Here is a 22,915-nt window from a genome sequence, read left to right on the forward strand (position 1 = left end):
GTATAATTATTTGACTTCCATACATCATGAAATGATTACCAGAATAAGTTGAATGAACATTCATCATCTCATATAGATGCAAAATCAAAGAAAACAGAAATATATATATATATATTTCTTATAATAAGAACACTTAGAATTTACTCTTAACAACTTCCATATACAGCATATGGCCGTGTTCATTATATTTATCATGTGTATAGTTCATAGGGTCACAAAGAGTCAGACATGGTTGAGTGACTTTCACTTTCACTTTTCACCATACAAAGATATAATGTAGTTATTGACTGTATTCCCCACACTGTGTATTTCATACCCACGACTCAGTTATTTGCAACTGGAAGTTTGTGCCTTTTAATCTCCTTTACTTCTTTCCTCCCCTCCTCCCCCTCCCTTCTGGCAATCACCTGTTCACTTGTCTATTCTCTCTGTCTGTAATTCTGTTTTATATTTATCCTTTTATTTTGTTTTTTAGATTCCACATGTAAGTGAAATCATACAGTGTTTTTCTTTCTTTCTCTTCCTGACTTACTTCAGTAAGCATAATGCCCTTTATGGTCTCTAGGTCCTTCTGTGTTGTCACGAATGGCAAGATTTTATTTTTTTATGGCTGAGTAATATTCCATATGAACTTCCCTGGTGGCTCAGAAGTAAAGAATCTGCCTGCCAATGCAAGAGATGTGGGTTCAGTCCCTCAGTTGGGAAGATCCTCTGGAGAACCTTTTTAGTTTGTTGATAGTTCCTTTCACTGTGCAAAGGATTTTTAATGTAATGCACTCCCATTTGTTTATTTTTGCTTTTGTTTCCCTTGTCTAAGGAGACATATACAGAAAATATCATTGAGATTAATGTCAAAGAGCATGCTGCCTATATTATCTCCTAGAAGTTTCATGGTTTCGGGTTTGCATTTACATCTTTAATCCATTTCTGATTTACTTTTGTGAATGGTGTGAGAAAGTAGTCCAGTTTGATCTTGTTGTATATAGCTGCTTGGTTTTACCAACAGCATTTATTGAAGAGACTGTCTTTTCCCATTGTATGTTGTTGCCTCCTTTGTCGCAGATTCATTGTTCTGTTCCATTGATATATGTGTTTGTTTTTGTGCCAGTAGCATGTGGTTTTGATTACTTTAACTTGTAGTATAGTTTGAAATCACAAAGCACAATTCCTCTAGGTTTGTGCTTTCTCAAGATTGTTTCTGGCTATTTGGGGGTCTTGTGTGTTTCCATACAAATTCTAGAATTATTTGTTCTAGTTCTGTGAAAAATGCCGTTGGTATTTTGATAGGGATTGTGTTGAATCTGTGGAAAGCCTTGGGTAGTATGATCATTTTAACATTATTAATTCTTTCAGTCCATAAGTATGGTATTAATATATCTTTCCATCTGTTTATCTGGTCTTTAGTTACTTTCATCAGTGTCAGTTTTGCAAGTATGTCTTTTACCTCCTTAGATAGTCTTATTCCTAGATGTTTAATTTTTTTTTTTGATGCAACTGCAAATGTGATTTTTTTAAAATCTCTGTTTCTAGTAGTTTGTTTGTTGTTAGTATATAGAAATACAACATATTTCTGTACATTAATTTGTAGCCTACAGCTTTACAAAATTTCATATCATCTGCAAATATTGACAGTTTTCTTTCTTTCCATTTTGGATTCTTTGTGCTTATTTTTATTGTCTGATTGTTGTGGCTAGAACTTCCAATACCGTGTTAAATAAAAGTGGTGAGAATGATCAGCCTTCTCTTGTTCCTGAACAAATGCTTTCAGCTTTCCACTGTTGAGTATGATGTTAACTGTGGGTTTGTCATATATGTTGAAATATGTTCCCTCTATACTTGTTTTGATGGGAGTTTTTATCATAAATGGATGTTGAATTTTGTCAAATAACTTTTTCTGCATCTGTGGAGCTGATTATATAATCCTTATTTTTCAGTTTGTTAATGTGGTATATCACACTGATTTGCAGATTTTGAAACATTATGAAAGGTTTCCATAACAACTTGGATGTTGAGAATACTGTGTTGAAATTATAGTTCATCAATAAATCACTGGGTTGGGGTTCAGTTTTAAAAATCTCTGGTTCCAGCAATCCCACCATCCCTCAAAAGATACTTTATTCAAAAATATTTGAATAAAGTCATCCAGCACCAAATACCATTGTCTCCTTTTGATGCTTTCCAAGACAAATATTGACTCAGTCGAAGTTCACTTCTTTTTTCTTAAATTGCTTCTTGATTAAAGTGGGAATACCTTAGTAAAAGAAATCTGGATGTTAACATTAGCTTTTAGTTGTCACCGCATGGACAATAACCAATAATCATTTTCTTGAAAATATCTTTTTCTGTGATACTTGATTTGGTTTGACCTGGATTAATTTTACAAATCCCTTCATTTGTCACCATCAGTGTGTTAGTGACAAAATCTGGCACAATTTAAATCTTACTGTTATAATGATTCTGTAACTGTAATAAGTAGACACAGAAATAAATATTTGTGGCAAGTTTATTCATTCATCTTTGGTTTGGTTTTGTTAAGTAAGGTTACTATTTTGTGCTGATATTTCTTAGATTATCTTCACAAATCAGTAGTTTATCTCCCAATGTTTACTTCATCTGCCTCTCTATGTACTATCTGATTGGCCCTGGGGATGTTTTGAGAGTGGTTCAGTGGTAAAGAATCTACTTGCCAATGCAGGAGACACAGGTTCAACCTCTGGGTTTGGAGGATCCACTGGCGAAGGAAATGGCAACTCACTCCAGTATTCTTGCCTGGGAAATCCCCTGGACAGGGGAGCTTGGTGGGCTACAGTCCACGGGGTCACAAAGAGTTGGACATGATTTAGCAACTGAACAATAACAAACAACAACTATCTCTAAAGCATTGTTCCAAGAGACCTGAGCCTGAGCCTGAGAGAGGCCATAAGAAAAATTGAGGAAAAGCAGATATTCTACCTTAAGATACTTTTAGCACAAATGAGTAGGAACACAAACATGATATGCTTCAAATAATTAAAAAATGAATTAAGATTAAATAGAATTTGTGTTGTCTGCTTCTTTAAAATTTAGTACATGCCACCATGTTTTCTTCCCTTTATGATTTCAATCTCTTTTCATTCTAATGCTTTCTTTCCCTCCTCTTTGGGCTTCCCTGGTAGCTCAGTCAGTAAAGAATCTGCCTACAGTGCAGGATACCTAAGCTCGATCCCTGGATCGGGAAGATCCACTAGAGAAGGAAAAGGCAAATCACTCCAGCATTCTTGCCTGGAAAATCCCATGGACAGAGGAGCCTGGTGGGCTATAGTCCATGGGATCGCAAGAGTTGGACACGACTTAGCAACTAAACCACCACCAATGATACCTTCCACTCCATTTCTGCTCAGCAGTCACCATTTCCCAAATCTCTAGACTAGACTTGGACTTTAGAATATTCAAGTTAAGAAGAAATAATTAAACCTGCATACATCTTTTGTTTTTCTGACAGCAAAATAAGAGAATGATGTGTGATGATGGTAATATACCACAGTCGTCCAGTCCAGTAATCCTAACCTGAAGTCCTGTTAGTTCTATTATACTTCTATTCAAATTTGAAAATGTAGTGCATCACCTGGAGGTTTTTGGATTCACTCTTCTAGCTTCTATGAAAATATGTCCACTTTCATCCATTTTATAGGTTAAGATGCAGCACAAATCCAACTTGAATAAATAGTTCTATTCCAAAAGAAGAAAAAAGATGTTTAAAATACATTTAGCTAGGCTACTTGCTTGCAAAGCTTATCTATAAATGAAAGGTAAAATAATCTTCTTAGGTGTATTCTTTGTGTACATTTATCAGAGAGAACCTCAAAAAAGCAATGACCTATATATCTACTGTTTGAACAAGTATCTGAATAACCTTCAGTTTATAACTCTGCTGTCCTTGTTCAGTCACTCAGTCGCGTCTGACTCTTTGCGACCCCATGGACTGCAGCATGCCAGGCTTCCCTGTCCTTCAGTATTTACCAGGAGTTTGGTCCAATTCATGTTCATTGAGCTGGTAGTGCCACCCAACCATCTCATCCTCTGCCGTCCCCTTCTTCTTTTGCCTTCAATCTTTCCCAGCATCAGAGTCTTTTCCAATGAGTCAGCACTTTGCATCAGGTGGCCAAAGTATTGGAGCTTCAGCTTCAGCATCAGTCCTTCCAATGAATATTCAGGACTGATTTCCTTTAGGACTCACTGGTTGGATCTCCTTGCAGTCTGGACTCTCAAGACTCCAGCACTACAGTTTGAAGGCATCAATTCTTCGGCGCTCAGCCTTTTTTATTTTTCAGCTCTCACATCCATACATGACTACTGTAAAAACAATAGCTTTGACTATACAGACCTTTGTGGGCAAAGTGATGTCTCTGCTTTTTAATACGCTGTCTAGGTTTGTCATTGCTTTTATTCCAAGGAGCAAACATCTTTTAACCTCCTCTTTAACCTTCAACAAGAGGCTCTTTAATTCCTGTTCACTTTCTGCCATAAGGGTGGTGTCATCTGCATATTTGAGGTTATTGATATTTCATCCCATCATTAAATGATATGCATATATATGTGTGTACGTGTATGTACATATATTTTAAGTTGGCTCTTAGGAAATTGACAACACTCATTCACTTGTGACCTACAAAATAGCAACTTTCATATGGTTCAAATTAGCATGTATTAATCTCTATGTATCTAGTTGTATGGCTGAAGATCTGTGCGTTATGTTATTTGCTTGGGATAACTGTACTGGTTGCAACCTGTCCCATGCTTATTACACAGTGCAACTGATATTTTATTTCTTCACAGAAGTTATTCAATTACATTTGAGAAATGAAAAGGCAAGTTTATAAAGAGTCAGCAGAAAGGGAGCAAAGATTCACAGAAGAAAATGACTCCTAATGTAAACTACATTGTAAATCATGACAAGTGTTAGATTACAGGATACAAATAGAAATTTCTAATAAGATTTGTCATCAGCTATAAAAACTAGGTTCTAGGAAATAACTCCAAATGTGTCAAAGTGGTGTCTTACATTGAATTTATGAGGAAGCCCTGTTGAGTTTATGAACAGTAAAAACAAATAAATAAATATAGAAATCCATCTGACTAGTTTACTGGTTATTGTATAGGTAGACTATACATCTGCTTGAGAATTTGTTTTGTCAGCCATTGTGCAAACATTTCCTGAATGATCTTGAGTCGGTGTGATGAATTTTGCTTTGACCATATATCCACTGCTTCTGATAATTTTGTAAGTCAAATATATTTGTAAGATACTATAGTTTGCTCTAGAATTATCTTCAGTAAAATGAATTATTTCTTTAGAATGTTTTCAAGTTATTAACTTTAGGCACATATCATTTATACTAAAATTCTTTAATATTTCAGAGATTAAACTCATATGATACTGATATCTGATATGATGAAATGATATTGATAAGTTAATAGGACATATGTTTTTATTTATTTTTAACCCACTATGAGCAGAGTCTGACACCACAGGACAGAGGACAGAGAAAGATGGCAAACATGGACAGGTCTTGCTGTCCATGTAGTGGGATGCAGTTCAGGAGGTGGGCATGCATATATGTAAATGGAGAAAGCTAAGAGGCTTTAGAAATTAGAGATGATACTAGATATGGGATAAGTCTAGATTTATCTAGCCTCAAGCTTTATAATAAAAGCCATATTTAAATATCTCTGGAGCATTTCAGTAGACAGAAAATTAGCCACAGCCCTTCCCTCTTCCCTATACCTACAATATTTTCAATGGAACTTTGCAGGTTCTCCCATCCAAGAGGTACTCTCTTATTGGACTGGCCTTGGGCTTTGCTTTGATCAATAGATTGCCTGCAGAAGTGACAATGTCCCAGTCCTGAACCTTGAACTCGAAAGATCTTGCACTCCCATTATTCCTCTGGGACTCTGCCTCCATCATAGGAATGTCAGAGCCATCCTGCAAGAGGATAATAAGGCCGTGTGGACTGAAGCCTAGTGAGTCCAGTTGTCCCAGCTGACACAGAGGTGTGAAAGAATCCAGCTAGAACCCACAGGAGGTCTAGCTGAGACCAGGAGAACTACACAATTGGGCCCAGCCTGCTCACAGATTCCTGAGCTAAATAAAAATTATTTGGGGATGGCTTATTTCTCCATAATAGATATTGGAGCCATAAATGTTAGAGGGTAGCATATTTGTGGACACTAGTGATTATAAATGTAAAGTGAATTCTTTCTTACTGGAAAGGGAACATTTGCAAAACTGTCCCTGAGTTTTCCACACATACCCATGTCATCCATTTAATTCTATAGAGCCCAAGTATATCTTAATGTCATAACCTAAATCACGAGAAATCTAGGGATCTAACATTTTCTTAAATTATCTTTTTAAAATAAAACTCTATTTATAAAAGTAGTTTTTTTATACCTTTGAATCAGTGCAGAATTCCAAGATTACCTTCCATTAAACCATATGTGTATTGTTAGCAATGTTCCAAATACCCATTAAAATTGGTGAAGAACTAGCTTTTTTTTTTTTTTGACTTTTACAAGGGTGTTTGTTTTATTTTATTTTGTCATGAACACTTAATTTATTTATTTATCTGTTCTTTTACTCTACAATATTGTATTGGTTTTGCCATACATTGACATGAATCTGCCATGGGTGTACATGTGTTCCCCTTCCAGAAGCCCCCTCCCACCCCATCCCATCCCTCTGGGTCATCCTGGTGCACCAGCCCTGAGCACCCTGCATCAAACCTGGACTGGCGATTTGTTTCATATATGATAATTTACATGCTTCAATGCCATTCTCCCATATCATCTCGCCCTCGCCCTCTCCCATAGAGTCCAAAATAATGTTCTATACATCTGTGTCTCTTGCTGTCTTGCATACAGGGTTATCTTTACCGATTTACTAAATTCCATATATATGTGTTAGTATACTTTATCCCAGGGATGCAAGGATTCTTCAATATTTGCAAATCAATCAATGTGATGCACCACATTAACAAATTGAAAGATAAAAACCATATGATCATCTCAATAGATGCAGAGAATGCCTTTGACAAAATTCAACATCCATTTATGATAAAAACCCTCCAGAAAGCAGGCATAGAAAGAACATAGCTCAACATAATAAAAGCCATATATGATAAACCCACAGCAAACATTATCCTCAATGGTGAAAAACTGAAAGCATTTCCCCTAAAGTCAGGAACAAGACAAAGGTGCCCACTCCCACCACTACTATTCAACATAGTTTTGGAAGTTTTAGACACAGCAATCAGAGCAGAAAAAGAAATAAAAGGAATCCAGATTGGAAAAGAAGAAGTAAAACTCTTCACTGTTTGCAGATGACATGATCCTCTACATAGAAAACCCTAAAGACTCCACCAGAAAATTACTAGAGCTGATCAATGAATATGGTAAAGTTGCAGGATATAAAATTAACACACAGAAATCCTTTGCATTCCTATACACTAACAGTGAGAAAACAGAAAGGGAAATTAAGGAAACAATTCCATTCACCATCGCAACAAAAAGAATAAAATACTTAGGAATGTATCTACCTAAAGAAACAAAAGATTTATATATAGAAAACTATAAAACACTGGTGAAAGAAATCAAAGAGGACACAAATAGATGGAAAAATATACCGTATTCATGGATCGGAAGAATCAATACAGTGAAAATGAGTATACTACCCAAAGCAATCTATAGATTCAATGCAATCCCTATCAAGCTACCAATGGTATTTTTCACAGAACTAGAACAAATAATTTCACAATTTGTATGGAAATACAAAAAACCTTGAATAGCCAAAGCAATCTTGAGAAAGAAGAATGGAACTGGAGAATCAACCTTCCTGACTTTAGGCTCTACAGTCATCAAGACAGTATGGTACTGTCACAAAGACAAGAACTAGCTTTTTTAAAGGCAAGTTTATTTCTTTTCTAACATTTTGACAAAAAGACTCTGTCACACATGTGTAGACAAGAAAGTTGAGGGAGAAAATTAATAATGTAATGTGAGAAAAGGAGGAATTTTATGGATTTATAGACTGGAGCACCTGGGCAGACTGCAAGCAAAGTTTTAGAGGAGAGAGGGATTCTTTTAAAGATGATTTCAATAAATAGTCCCTATCTCTGTCTCATTAGTATAGAGAGAACTGTGAATAACACATGACGATAAGGTCCTATAACCAACTGATGGTTCTGAGAAACAAAATCCTTTTCTCCATCAAGGAATCATATACTTCATACCAGCTGAGGCTTCTAGATGTGGACAGTTTACAGAGAATGTCTGTGATTAATCCAGGTTAAAAGGAATGAAGCTGTGAAGCAGAATCAGTCGCTTGTGTACTAGACATTAATGAAGAGTTTACTGCTGCCACTGTCCCTCAGGATGCCAAAAATAACTATAGATGTTGCTAATAATGTCTGAGAATATAAATCTACATTTCAAAGTATAGTGACTCCCCCTCTTAAGGGACTTTGGGTGTCATATCAGACAGGAAAGAGGTTATAGACCAGGAAAATCTTGATATGAATATTTTAGCAGTTCATTAAATTTGAATCACAAGGCCATTCAATTTGACTGTGTCTACTGGCATTGGCAGATGGCGTTCATCTGTAGCTAAACTGGTAACAGAAATAATTTTCTGTTAAGGCTGGAGAAGCACAGATCATACAATGGTGATGGTGCAGGCAGATGGGCTCTATGGTCTTCTACAGTGTACCTTTCCTGTGGACATTGGCAGTTGTTTAATTCAATTCAATGGTTCTTTGTCTCCAAATAATGTATAGGTGTTAATATTCTGAATTTGCATACTTTGCCCCAGTAATTGTAAGATAATATTAATTTAAAATACAAGGTAAATGGCTAAACTTGACCCAGTATGGCTGCTTCAGCTGACGAGTATACATGAAATTAAATACTAATTATTTGCATTCATTGAGATAGTTTCTAAAGAAAATGCTAATATTTCCCTAACTTAGGACCTGAGATAATACTTGTTTATATGTAATAATTTCATTGTGGGAAACTATACCCTAAATATTTAATTTTTATGTAAACCATGGGACATTCAGGAAATCATTTTGGTTTCTTAATGTTTTTGCCAGTATATTAAATTTATCTTCTTCCCTAATTTTAAAAAGACTCCTTTTTAAGCGGTCTAACAAATACCTGATCTTGTCTGCAGACTCTTTGATACTGAGGAGAGCATTTTCTTCCCTGTGGCCATAGAAGGCATGTCCCTCCGTTGTGCTGTTTATAAACTTACCTTGACGCTCAGAAGCCCTCTTCAGAAAATGATGAGGGCATGTTCTATACTTGCTAATTGCTAGTGTATATTTTCCCTAAGATTTAGCATAAGATTTTCTAGAACCCCTCCACATTATCTATGAGTTGTTTAAACCCAAATGTGTTCATGTGTTCGTGTCTGTATTGTGATAAAAGTAGCATTTCAAATTGTAAAGACATCAATCTTTTAAAACATGTGCAAATGTTCTCACAGTAACTGATCAGTAATTTGGAAGAGGTTAAAATGTTTTCAGGCTTCCCAGGTGGCACTAGTGGTAAAGACCCCTTCTGCCAACACAGGAGACATAAGAGATGTGGGTTCGATCCCTGGGTTGGGAAGATCCACTGGAGAAGGGCATGGCAACCCATCTAGTATTCTTGCCTGGAGAATCCCATGGACAGAGGAGCCTGGTGGGCTACAGTCCATAGGGTAGCATAGAATCAGACATGACTTAGTACGCACGCAAAATGTTTTCAGACGCCTACCTCACATCTTACACCAAAATGAATTGAAGAGCTAAATAGTTAGTCAATTCAAAATTGTATGTGTAAAAATAAAACAAGCATTTTTTTTTCTAATCACAGACTGGAAAAATGGCTTCTCTAAAGGGATTTTCTACACAAGCAACAAAATTAATCATGGAAATCTTGATGGAGTTGACTAGATACTTACTAGTATCAAAATTATAATAGAGTTAAGGAGAAAGAGATAAACTTAAGATGTGATGAGGAGCCAATGTACTAGACTATACCAAAGGTTGGTTAATATTCTTAGTCTACAAAGACATCATAATAATATAGTTGATAAATGCACAAGTAAAAAAAGCATTAAAAAACAATACAGTTTTAACATGTAAAGTGATTAGCAGAAATACTAATTGCAGAAATACAAAAGTATGCAATTTTTTAAACCAAATTATAATTTTAAAAATAAAACTCAGAATTGATACTATAAACTGTCACTTTTATTTTTTGTTGGTAGATAAGTATATTGATCCAAATTTTCTGGAAAGTAATTTGACAATAAGGATTAAAACCTTAAAATAATCTTTCCTTTGACCCAGTTCTAGGAACTTATTCAGAGAATGTAATTAGATGTTAGCCCAAATAATTGTTTAAAGATGTTTCTCACACTGTAATTTGCAAGGGAATTGTGGGGGAGGGAATATAAAGCACTAAAATGCATTACTACTTTTAATTTAATTTTTTACTCTTGAACATTTTCATTCAAGAGTAAAAAATTAAATTAAAAGTAGTAATGCCTTTAAATAAGGTGATACTGCATTGAAAAATAAATCCCCAATTATTTAAGGATGATGTGAAATAATCACAGTGTATAATTATGTAATAAGAAAATGGTTTTAAAAAACAATAAATGCAGTTTGATACCATCTATATAAAAATAATATAGCTCTTTTTCGTAAGTAAAATTATTAGCGTTGTGTACAAAAAATTAAACTGATTGGTCAAATTCACATGACTTAAAGTTTATTTCACATATTCTTATATGTAAGCCATTAAATATTACACTATTATATTCCTATTTTAAAATCTCACACAGCTAATAAATGGGCAGATGCAGAATTTAAAATAAGATGGTTCTGTTTTCTACAACTGCTTTTCCGCTTTGCTATACTGGTGAGATAAGAGCAATTCAGGACTTAAGCTTTTCAGTATGTTCAGTTCAGTTCAGTTCAGTCACTCAGTCGTGTCTGACTCTTTGCGACCCCATGAATCACAGCACGCCAGGCCTCTCTGTCCATCACCAACTCCCGGAGTCTACCCAAACCCATGTCCATCGAGTCGGTGATGCCATCCAACCATCTCATCCTCTGTCGTCCCCTTCTCCTCCTGCCCCCAATCCTTCCCAGCATTAGGGTCTTTTCCAATGAGTCAACCCTTCGCATGAGGTGGCCAAAGTATTGGAGTTTCAGCTTCAACATCAGTCCTTCCAATGAACACCCAGGACTGATCTCCTTTAGGATGGACTGGTTGGATCTCCTTGCAGTCCAAGGGACTCTCAAGAGTCTTCTCCAACACCACAGTTCAAAAGCATCAATTCTGCGGCGCTCAGCTTTCTTCACCATCCAACTCTCACATGCAGACATGACCACTGGAAAAACCATAGCCTTGACTAGACAGACCTTTGTTGGCAAAGTAATGTCTCTGCTTTTCAATATGCTGTCTAGGTTGGTCATAACTTTCCTTCCAAGCAGTAAGCGTCTTTTAATTTCATGGCTGCAGTCACCATCTGCAGTGATTTTGGAGCCCAGAAAAATAAAGTCAGCCACTGTTTCCACTGTTTCCACTGTTTCCCCATCTATTTGCCATGAAGTGATCGGACCGGACACCATGATCTTAGTTTTCTGAATGTTGAGCTTTAAGCCAACTTTTTCACTCTCCTCTTTCACTTTCATCAAGAGGCTCTTTAGTTCTTCTTCACTTTCTGCCATAAGGGTGGTGTCATCTGTATATCTGAGGTTATTGATATTTCTCCCGGCAATCTTGATTCCAGCTTGGGCTTCATCCAGCCCAGCGTTTCTCATGATGTACTCTGCATATAAGTTAAATGCTTTTCTGACTTCAGCTTAATAAACATACTTAACTGTAATAAACATGCTCATATATTAATCATATCTTTCAAAAATCCTAAAATGTTGCTCTGAAGTAGGTAGTTCTGTATTTTAATATTGTGTGACTAACCCTCTACATCCCAGGAGTGGACTGACCTGTTTGTAATTTACTCTTGTATCAACAAAATACAAATTTACAGACTTAATATTTCTAGCAAAAGTAGCCACAGAGGAGGATGTGTATACTCCTTGGTGTTACATAATAATCAGTGATCTAAATGTTTTCAAATGCATCTGCTACACAGTATGGGAACTACCCTTGTAAATCAGGGAAAAAATAAACTCCACAAAACTACTCCTCCACAAAAGCCCCTACAGTTATGTCTAGAGCAGGAGGCTAGGAGATCAAGGGACATTTAATTATGAGAGTAGATTTAGGTGAGGGATGGCTTTGTTGGGATTGTTGTCTTTTTGTTCCCTTAAAGACTATATGGGGGAAAATGTGCCTATTTAGGAAGTCGTCTTATTTCCTAAGTGATACAAGAAAACAAACAAAATGCCATAGATGTCTTCTCTCTCCTGGTACTAATGTCTTGGTAATTAGACACAGAACAGACTTCCTCAATCACCAGCTTACTGGTTGTCCCCACGAGTATCTAGCTCATCTTGGGAGATCTCCTAAGCCTCCCTGGAGGACTTTAGCTCTAAAATGAAAGTTGCAATAACTTGTATGCAGAATTTTATGTACGTTTATGGGACGTGAAAGGAAATTTAATAAATTAATGTGTGGGCACACTAGTTAAATGGTGCAGATAATTCTTCTGCTTGATATTTATACCGTCAGTCAACGATAGGCTCACATCAAACTCTTTCTCTACCTGCTGAGATGTGAGGGCAGCCAGTGAAATCAGATCAAAACTAATGCTATTTGAACACAGTTGAAGTCAAGTCTACTTCATTAATCTCCTAACTTGAGGCTCTCCAGGTTGTGTGTGTAGCAGAAGGAACACTGGACTGGGAATTGGAACATTAATAAAAATATCATTAAATAATTACAACAGCTAACATCTATTAGGGATCCTTCAGAGATTTTGTTGATGACCTGCATCCATTTATACTTGCAACTCTTAAAAAGTTGAGTGTATTTTTGCCCCCTTTTCAGAGGTGAGGAAATGGAAGTTGGGAATGGCTAAGTATCCTGTTATCATATAGCTAGGTAAGCAGTTGGCAGGAAGTGTATAGAGGCCACCTCACTGCTAAGCACTGTGCTCTGCTGAACAGCATACTGGAGGTGTGCACAAGGCCCTGTAGAACCCATGAGACAAGTCATCAAGTAGTTAGAGAAAATGTTCACCTCACTCAGGAATTCTCATATTCACTAGGGACCATGGATATTGTGCTTTCATCAATCTTTTCTGCTTAAGAAGAAAGTGTAAAATTGAGGTTCCTATGCGCAAATCCTAATAAACTTTGAAATACTCATCCCTTTTCTGCTGCTCAGAGCCCTTCACTGCCCCATGCCCTTTGCCTCCATTCACATGGTCCTACAGACTCCTTCCTGCCACCAAATATGTCCATCAAAATATGACCATTCTGAGCCACTATCACTATTTCAAAAGGGAAGAAAATATCAACAAAATTAAGTGCTCTTGTGTTTATTGAATAACTTCTGAAACTTGTAGAATTTTAAAAAATTGTCTTGTGACCGTTGACTTCTTTGCAAGGTGCAATTCAAGATTCCAGGTGAGAATCCCAGTCATGGAGACCTGCATGATTTTATTAACCCCTTGATGACACAGACAGTATAGACATAGGGATTACAGTAATCTTCCATTTGTTGTTTAAAGGTTTCAAACTCTTGTGTGATGTTAAAATGTTCTATTATGTGGGATTAACTGGAAAATCCATTTTTAGCATGCTGATTAATTCAGGGCCATATCCGTTAAGTGGCTGATTCTTAGTTCAGTGTCTTGTCAGTCTCAATTACAAGCTATCCTGTGGAGGTTTTCTTGACAGAAATAAATGTAACCTTCTGTTGCATCTCATCCTGTCAATGTTAATCACAGGGGGCAAAAATTTGCAATTCTATTTATTCTTTTTTTTTTTTTAAGGTAACAATTAACTTCTGTTGCTTTCAGGTTACAATCACTTCATCAGTTTCTTTCCAGAGCCAATATAATACAATGTCAAGTAATAGATATAGGATTTTTCAAAAACTACAAATGGTTCTGTTGTAACTTTCTCTAGTGAAAAGGAAAATGTTGCCATTTGCATGACCTGGAAAAAATATATAGGCAGCCCCACTTAGCTATCAAAAAAAAATTACCTATAAAAAAAAGTTCACCAATAAAAAAAGTTTTTGTTTGTCAGACCACTATTATTCAGGCTGAAACATGCCTCCCACCTTTTATGTTAATCTGCCCAACTAATTCACATAACCTAAGAATATGCAATAGATCATTAAAAATTGACAGTAAAATCATCAAAATGTCACTGACATTATATAACTAAATGCCATTTAGGTGAATCATACGTAGACAATATTAAACAATGACACACAAAGGCAGCCCCCTACTCCACCCCATAACCACTCCCCCTCAAAATAAAGTAATAAAAAAATACAGAAGTTCTTATAAAGAGACGATGTGTTATCTTTTTTCCCCTTTTAATCATTATTCAGACTCAGGTATTTAAAGAGTTGTCTAAAAACCCTCCAGTCAAATGCTTTGTGCAGCGTTCAATATGTAACACTCTAGCTAATGGAAAAAGCAGGCGGTGGAAGGGAGAACTTTCTGTTGTCAAGCTGAAGAGTGCTTCAAAGAAGATTGTCATTTGAAACTCTGTTGTCAGCAATGAAGGATTCCAAATGCAGCTGAACCCAGAACTCTGACTGTGGTATGTTTAAATAAGTATATCAGTCTAGGAATTCTATTTTACTTTTCTGTTTCCTTAAAAATATGTAAGAAGCCAACTAAGAATTATAGACATTAATTTCAGAATTGGAGATGAATGTATCTGTTCTTTCAAATAGTAGAAACGTATTTTTTAAAATAAGAAATATATGATCTAAATGGATATATTTTAAGCATCAGTGTTTATTTCATATAACAGATGCTGCCTCTCTGAAGTTTTGACTATTTTTAAATGCATTTGATTTTTGGTTTCAATGAAATAGGTATTCACAAGTTCTACTCTAAAATTTGTTCTTGATTCAAAATATTTATAAAGTATAATCACTTACAAAAGTATGTCTTTTTAAGATGTTCTTAAATTATTTTTTATATGAGATATTTTAGTAAATAATGTCAAAGTAGAATGTCTGAGAAAAAAATCTGAATTTAAAGAAGCACGTCTTGTAACATTCAATGTTAAACAAATGACACAACTATGAAATTAATTTTGTTTTAAACTAGGGAACAAAATGTTTTTCAACCTACTGTATTTTCTTATGCATTTAAAGGTGATAAAATTAATTTTGTTCCATTCTGAAGGCTTTCATTTCTTTGTTTAAAAGTGTCAGCTACTTGCCTTTGGAGATGAGAGGTTCAACTTCTAAATCTGCATTCAAGATTAGATCATCTAAAACAGATAATCACTGATATGTAAATAAGTGTTCTTTTCAAAAAATAAATACTTAAAATATTCATTTTATAGTATATGAAATATAAAAATCAGCGGGCAGGATAAGTATGCTCAAATGTATTCTCTGTCAATTATTCCCACTAAGATTATATTTAAAGCTCATATGTTAAAAAACAAATGTTTATTTCATTGAGAACCCAGTAGAAAAACTATAGTCTACCCCATCATAATCTGCTTAGAAAGGTTTGGCTTTTGGTTTTCATTAGAAAAAACAGAAAACCTTTGATTTTGTCAAATAAAAATGGGTGGAAAGAGAATAATATGATAGTCTTAAAAAATAGCACTTAGTATAATATAGTGCCTGTTACATTATAGAAATTCAATCAGTATTTTGTTTCTCTCTTCCTTTTGGTTCCTTTTTAACTTTTACAAAGAATACTTACAGTTGCTTCATAATCTTTATTCTTTCTATGGATATATGTCTTATTCTATGTTATTCAGAGTCACACTTAATCCAGTGATAGCAGGTCAGGTAATTCAAGTATTTTGAATCCAATCTGAAGTTCCACCTCCAGTGATTAATTTTCTATCTTCTTTGCAATTCCACTGATACTGTGTTGCTCAGTGAACCAGCTCCATTTCATAGGACACTCCAAATGTAAAAAACTTATTCCCCTTAAATAAAATAACTAAAGTCACTAATGGGAAAATTCGCCTCAAAGACCAAGTGTTTGATACATTATTCAGAACAATTCATTGTGTGAACCATCTTGAGAAAAGTAGGAAATATGTTCTTCCATAATTATATCTGATTTTAACTGAATTAATACTCAGCCATCAGTAGGAAAGTAGCTTTACATTTGAGGACTTTTTTCAGAGAAGAGTATGTGCGGCATAATTTTACTTGATTTTATAAGAATTATGCATATTTTATAACCTTAAAAGCAAAATTATAAGCAAAACTTCACTAATTGTCAGGTTAAAATATTTTTTAAAAATTATCTTTCAGCATTTTTTTCTCAATAAATGAGAGATGACATTTGGTGATATTAAAGTTTCAAATTGCAGAAGGAAATGGCAGCCCACTCCAGGATTCTTGCCTGGGAAATCCCACGGACAGAGGAGCCTGGTGGGCTATAGTTCACGGGGTTGCAAAGAGCCAGACACGATTGAGCACATACACACACACAGAGGTTCAGATTTCACATTGTAAGAAATTTTTGCTGTGGCAACTTTCAAACAAAATATGTTTCTATTTCTAAACAGATACCTTGCAACAGTGGTTGTCAAGCTGGAAGCATCAAAATCACCTGTAGGGCTTGTTAAAACAGGTGACAAAGCTCTACCACTAGCGCTTCTGATAACAATAATTCTAGTTGAGGCCAGAGAATTTGTTTTCCTAAGAAATTCTCAGATGATATTGATGTTGCTGATACTGGTACCGCGTTTGAGAACCATTCCCTGACATCTTCCCTTAATATCTCCAGTGTACTCTATATTTTGAGAGCCTGCCATATGCCAGACCTTATACTAAGTCTGGATATTTCTTGATGAATAAAACAGGCAGAATCCCTGCCCTTGTTAAGCTTGTTGATGTCTAATGGAGGAGTCAGAAAATAGATAGTAAACTAACAAGTTAAATAACTATTTACAAGTTGTCATTAAGTGGGTCATCAAATAGTGGAAGAGGAGCTACTCAGGGCAAGCAGGGAGGTATTAACCTCTCAGAAGGTATTAACGCCAAGAACTGAAAGAGGAGAAGTCAGCTGAAGGAAGAGTGGGAGAAAGAGGCATTCCAGGTAGAGAGGTGCCTCTTATGAGGGCCCTGGAATGGGAAAGAGCTTGGTGTGCTTGAGAAACTGATATATAGCCTGTGTGGCAGGAACACAGAGACTGAACACCAGGATGGCTGAAATGAGAGGAGAGAGAGAGGTAAGCAAGCACACCATTACAGGGGCCCTATGCTGGGGAGTCTGGATTTCATTCTAAGTTCAAAGAGTTTTCAACAGATTCTGTTTTCCTAAGATCACTCTACATGAGAATGGGCAAACAGTGATGAGAGTACGGTGGTGTTAGAGCAGTTCAGTTGAAAGATGATGGTGGTGTAGCCAGGAGTGCTGGCAGTTGGGGTAGATACATGAGTTTCCAACATCGGAATGTATGTATATGTATAACCATAGAGATGGTAGTTATTAAAAAATCACAGTGAGGTTGGTTATAGTGACACGGGAGCATGTCGAAGAGGGAAAGAAGAAAACAGGTTTGAAAGCAAAATTATACTTGCATGTGTGTAAAAGAGTGAATCTCTGCAAGTATAGTACTGGGATTATAGGTGATTTTTTTATTCCCTTTATTTTTTATACAATAAAAAATGCACATTATTATAGAATTTCTAAGTTCACATGTATCATTGAAAAGAAAACACTGACTTTGAGAAGACAGCCACAGGTTGGATGACTGAGTCATGGATGTGTATGTGTGTTTGTGTGTGCACACGCATATACACTCCAAGCACTATACAAAACATAGTGGCTACAAAATGAATAAAGTGTAGTTCCAATCATCAAAAGCCTTGTAGTTAGTTTGGAAAGATTAGAATAGGGACATAAGTGTAACTCTGACTGAAATGTCAGAGTGCATAAGTATCATCCTTTCTGTTCTTTGACAGCCTTTTCAGATACCAGTTTCTCCCAACACAACCACAAGCAACACCCTAATGGGTCTTGAATAACTCTCCCACCTCCGTGACCTGGGCCTTTACATGCAGAGCTTTCTACCCTTTCTTCTGTTCATTTTTCAGGAATCGAATCACATGCCACTTTTAAAAGTCTATACTTAGAACAATTTTAGATTTACAACAAAATTAAAAGGAAGGGGTAGAGATTTCCCTTATCTCCCTACCCTCACACATGCATAGTCTTCCCCATTACCAGCATCACTCACCAGAATGGTACATTTTTCACTAATGGTGAACCTATATTGACACTTCATAATCATCCGAAGTCCACAGTTTACCTTAGGGTTCACTCCCTGTATTATACATTCTATGGGTTGAATAAATGTATGATGATGTATATACATCATTATAATACATGCAGAGCATTCATTTTCACTGTTCTCAAAAACAGTGATCTGTTTCTCTCTACCTTATTCCTGCCCCTTGCCAGCAACCACTTTTCTTTTTATTAGTGTTTCTATTATTTCCATAGTTTTGTCTTCTCTAGAAAGTCATATAGTTGTGAATCATACAGCATATAGCCTTTCCAGATTGGTTTGTTTTACTGAGAAATATCCATTTAAGATTCCTCTACATCTTTTCATAGCTGTATAACCCACTTACTTTTAGTGCTGAATATTATTCCATTGTCTGGCTGTGCCACAGTTTATCCATTGACCTGATGAAGGACATCTTGGTTGCTTCCAAGTTTGAGCAGTTTTCATAAAGCTGCTGTGAACATCCACATGCAAGTTTTTGTGTGGACATAGATTTTCAACTCTTTTGGGTAAATACCCAGGAACACAATTTCTGAATCATACGGTAAGAGTATGTTTAGTTTTATAACAAACCCCCAAATTGTCTTCCAGAGTAGCTATACCATTATTCCATTTTCACCAGCAATGAGTTAGAATTCCTGTTGCTCCACATCCTCACCAGCATTTATTGTTATTAGTGTTCCAGATTTTGGCCATTCTAATATATTTGTAATAGTATCTCACTATTGTTTTCATTTGCATTTCCTTGACAGCATACAGTGTGGAGCATCTTTTCATATGCTTATTTACCATCTTGTTTGAAGAAGTATATTTTCAGTGATCACATCCCATTTTTAACTGATTTTTTAATATTGAGTTTTAGGATTTCTTTATTTGGGATAACAGTTCTTTATCAGATATGTCTTTTGAAAATATTTTCTCTTAGTCTATACCTTGTCTTCTAATTCTCTTAATATTGTCTATTTCCAGAGCAGAATTTTAATCAAGTCTCAGTTTAGTCGCTCAGTCGTGTCCGACTCTTTGTGACCCCATGAACCTCAGCACGCTAGGGCTCCCTGTCTATCACCAACTCCCAGAGCCTACCCAAACCCATGCCCATGGAGTTGGTGATGCCATCCAACCGTCTCATCCTCTGTCATCCCCTTCTCCTCCTGCCCCCAATCCTTCCCAGCATCAGGGTCTTTTCAAATGAGTCAGCTCTTTGCATGAGGTGGCCAAAGTATTGGAGTTTCAGCTTCAGCATCAGTCCTTCCAGTGAACACCCAGGACTGATTTCCTTTAGGATGGACTGGTTGGATCTCCTTGCAGTCCAAGGGACTCTCAAGAGTCTTCTCCAACATCACAGTTCAAAAGCATCAATTCTTCGGTGCTCAGCTTTCTTTATAGTCCAACTCTCACATCCACAATTCTAGCTATACATTATTTCTTTCAGAGATCATGTCTTTGGTGTTGTATCTAAAACATCATCACTATATCAGAGGTCATCTAGGTTTCCTTCATGTTATCTTATAGCAATTTTATAGCTTTATATTTTACATATAAGTCTGTGATCCATTTTGAATTATTTTCGTGAAGAGTGTGGTCCATCTAGATTAGTTGTTTTGTCCTGTTTTGCATTTGACTGTCTACTTGTTCTAGCACCATTTGTTAAAGAGAAGACTTTTCCTTCCTTCTCCAGACTGTCACTTTATCTTTCTTCTCAGCTCTTGCACTCACCCCTCATATAGCCCAAATCACACCAAATTTTAATTAACTTGTCCTGCTGTCTACTTGACTAAATTACTCTCTCAAGGATGGGGATCATGGTCTATTTTTCTTTGTAATTACATCAGCACCTTGCACAGAGCCTGCCTCATAACAGGAACACACAATAAACTTATTAAATAAGTGAACATGAAGAAGAATATTAGGAAAACATTACAGCTTTAAGTGGAATAGAGTTATGATTGTGGCCTTAAGAGTTAAGATAAAGTTTATGAAAAAGTAGGAAGTCAAGCTTATCTTTGAAATTGGATAAAAGTTTTGAGTAATTTTTCTTCTAGATTTATATGAATAAAACAATTAGAGAGGTTAATAGGGATGTGTGAACAGGGATATTCACTGAATCATGATGAATCATACCAAAGAATAATTTAGCAATTATAGCCCAAAATATTCTTCAATGAATCATTACCATTCACAATAAGTGTTAGTTGCTCAGTTGTGTCCTGGCTCCTCTGTCTATGGAATTCTCCAGGCAAGAATATTATAGTGGGTTGCCATTCCCTTCTCCAGATGATCTTCCCGATCCAGGGATTGAACTCGGGTCTCCTGCACTGCAGGCAGATTCTTTATCATTTGAGTCATCAGGGAAGCCTATTTAGGCTAGAAGAATAGGCCTATTCTTCACTAGAAAGTAAATAAATGAGAGAACTTTAAACTGAATACTGTTTGGGTATTTAACAGTGCAATAGGACATGGCCACCTTGCATATTATATATCATAGAAGTGTATATACATCACACATACAGTTGCATCTATATCTGTGGGTCGAGAGAGGAGAGAATGAAAGAGAACTCTGAATTTGAAACAGCAGTCACCTCTGAGCAACACTTAATTTTGTCTTCATTTTGTAGCAAGCATGCAGATTATTGGGAAAACGAAAGCAGACTTGGAAAAAATTAAAAGTGCCATTGGTGGGAGCAGAAAAAGGCTGGGACATGAACAAAAGTAGGGTCTAGACTAGGTCATGTATGTGCAGTGACCAAGATAAGAGACACACATAGCTATAGCACAGAGTGTGGGAGAAAGGGCCTGTGGAAAGACTACAGGTAAGGAGGCAATATGGATTTATACAACAAGTCTTATTCAGGAGCCTTTATTGCCTCATACCCATAAATGCAAACATTTGTGATGTCATGCAGATTTACAAAACACATCCACACACAGAGTGGATTAACTGACCAACTGAGCATTCAAGCAAATGGACTCTTTGTTGTCGCTTAACTGGACAACACATGTAACTCCTTACATAAATGACAGTATGGGCATTTCAATTTATGTAATAAGCTCCTCAGTTTGATTCTGAAGGGCAGATACGGCATTGGAGGATCTCTTGTGTAGGGATGTTGGTCTTTTATGTACTTGTTAGTAGTACTGAAAATAAAAATTAAAAATAGTAACTCATCGTAAAAGTAACAAATAATATGTGCTAAAGAGTACATGGGACTCTACATAATAAGTATATGTGAAATAGGTATGATTCTTATCACTTTATAGATATGCATCTTAACAATATAATAGTTAAGAACTTAACTCCTGAATTTAAGACACATGAATTTGGATTTGGTGCTGCCTTTTACATGCTGTGTTGGAAAAGTTGTTTAAATTTTCTTTTCCTCGGATTTCATCTCTGTAAAATAAGGTGGGAGAGCAGTAACAGTCAGTGATACCTACTTCATAGGATATTTATAAAGAATCAATGAATGGATATTCATATGAAATTTAGAATTATGCTGGTGCATATCAATGAGACAGAGTATTCATATTATTATTGATGGGAAAATTGAAGATTTGTGAGATCAAATCACTGCTTCAAGGATTCACAGTCATAGTAAGTAGCAAGGTTGACTTTATCCCTTTCATGGTCTAATTCTGTGCTGAGAAAGGGAGGTAGATTGAGATTAAGGAAAAAAAAATCCAAGAGGAGGAGCAGGTACTTAGAGGTTTTAAGACTGTAGGAAAAATAAAAGAAACTAAGAAAAAATGCTCCAGAAGAAGAGCTTTGTCTAATGCACAGTGTGACATGCAATTTCTCATTTTCTTCTAAAATACGTGACAAATTTCTACCTTGCTTACTAATTGTCTCCACAAATGGGATTTTGTGGGGGAGGGAGAGAAGTAAAGAACAAGATGAGATGTTCATAAATGTGTTACATGTTTATAACCTAAGGAAAAAAGTAGACCTTGAATGTTGAATCTGGAAAACTAGTCTCTCCCTACACCACTGAACAAGTGATAATGAATCATGGGAGCTTCATGGGGATTATGCTTGTGACTTGGGATCAATTTTATAGAATACTTACCGGTCTGTTTTTTACCTTTCATTTTCCCACTTAACAAGAGATAGGTTATGTGCATGTTAGTTGCTCAGTCGTGTCCAACTTTTTGCGACCCCATGGACTATAGCTCACCAGGCTCCTCTGTCCGTGGAATTCTCCAGGCAAGAATACTGGAGTGAGTTGTCATTTCCTTCTCCAGGAGATCTTCCCAACCCAGGGATCGAACCCAGGTCTCCTGCACTCCAGGCAGATGTTTTTACTGACTGAGATACCAGGGTAGATACATATATATATATGTATGTATGTAAACTTTCCTACTTAGAAATTATCTGACTTCAGATATATTCATATATGTTCAGTTCAGTTCAGTTGCTCAGTCATGTCCAACTCTTTGCAACCCCATGGACTGCAAAA

The 22,915-nt window shown here is 36.1% G+C and overlaps 1 protein-coding gene across 4 annotated transcripts in view; it reads left to right on the forward strand.

Annotated features, from left to right (window-relative positions):
* The window catches only part of ANO3 (anoctamin 3), a 486,839-nt gene that overhangs the window by 294,202 nt on the left and 169,722 nt on the right, over nucleotides 1-22,915 (forward strand). The gene's annotated exons all lie outside the window — the stretch shown is intronic.

Source organism: Giraffa tippelskirchi, chromosome 11 (genome assembly GCF_054371585.1).
Source record: "Giraffa tippelskirchi isolate mGirTip1 chromosome 11, T2T-mGirTip1v1.2.pri, whole genome shotgun sequence".
Lineage (NCBI taxonomy): Eukaryota > Metazoa > Chordata > Mammalia > Artiodactyla > Giraffidae > Giraffa > Giraffa tippelskirchi.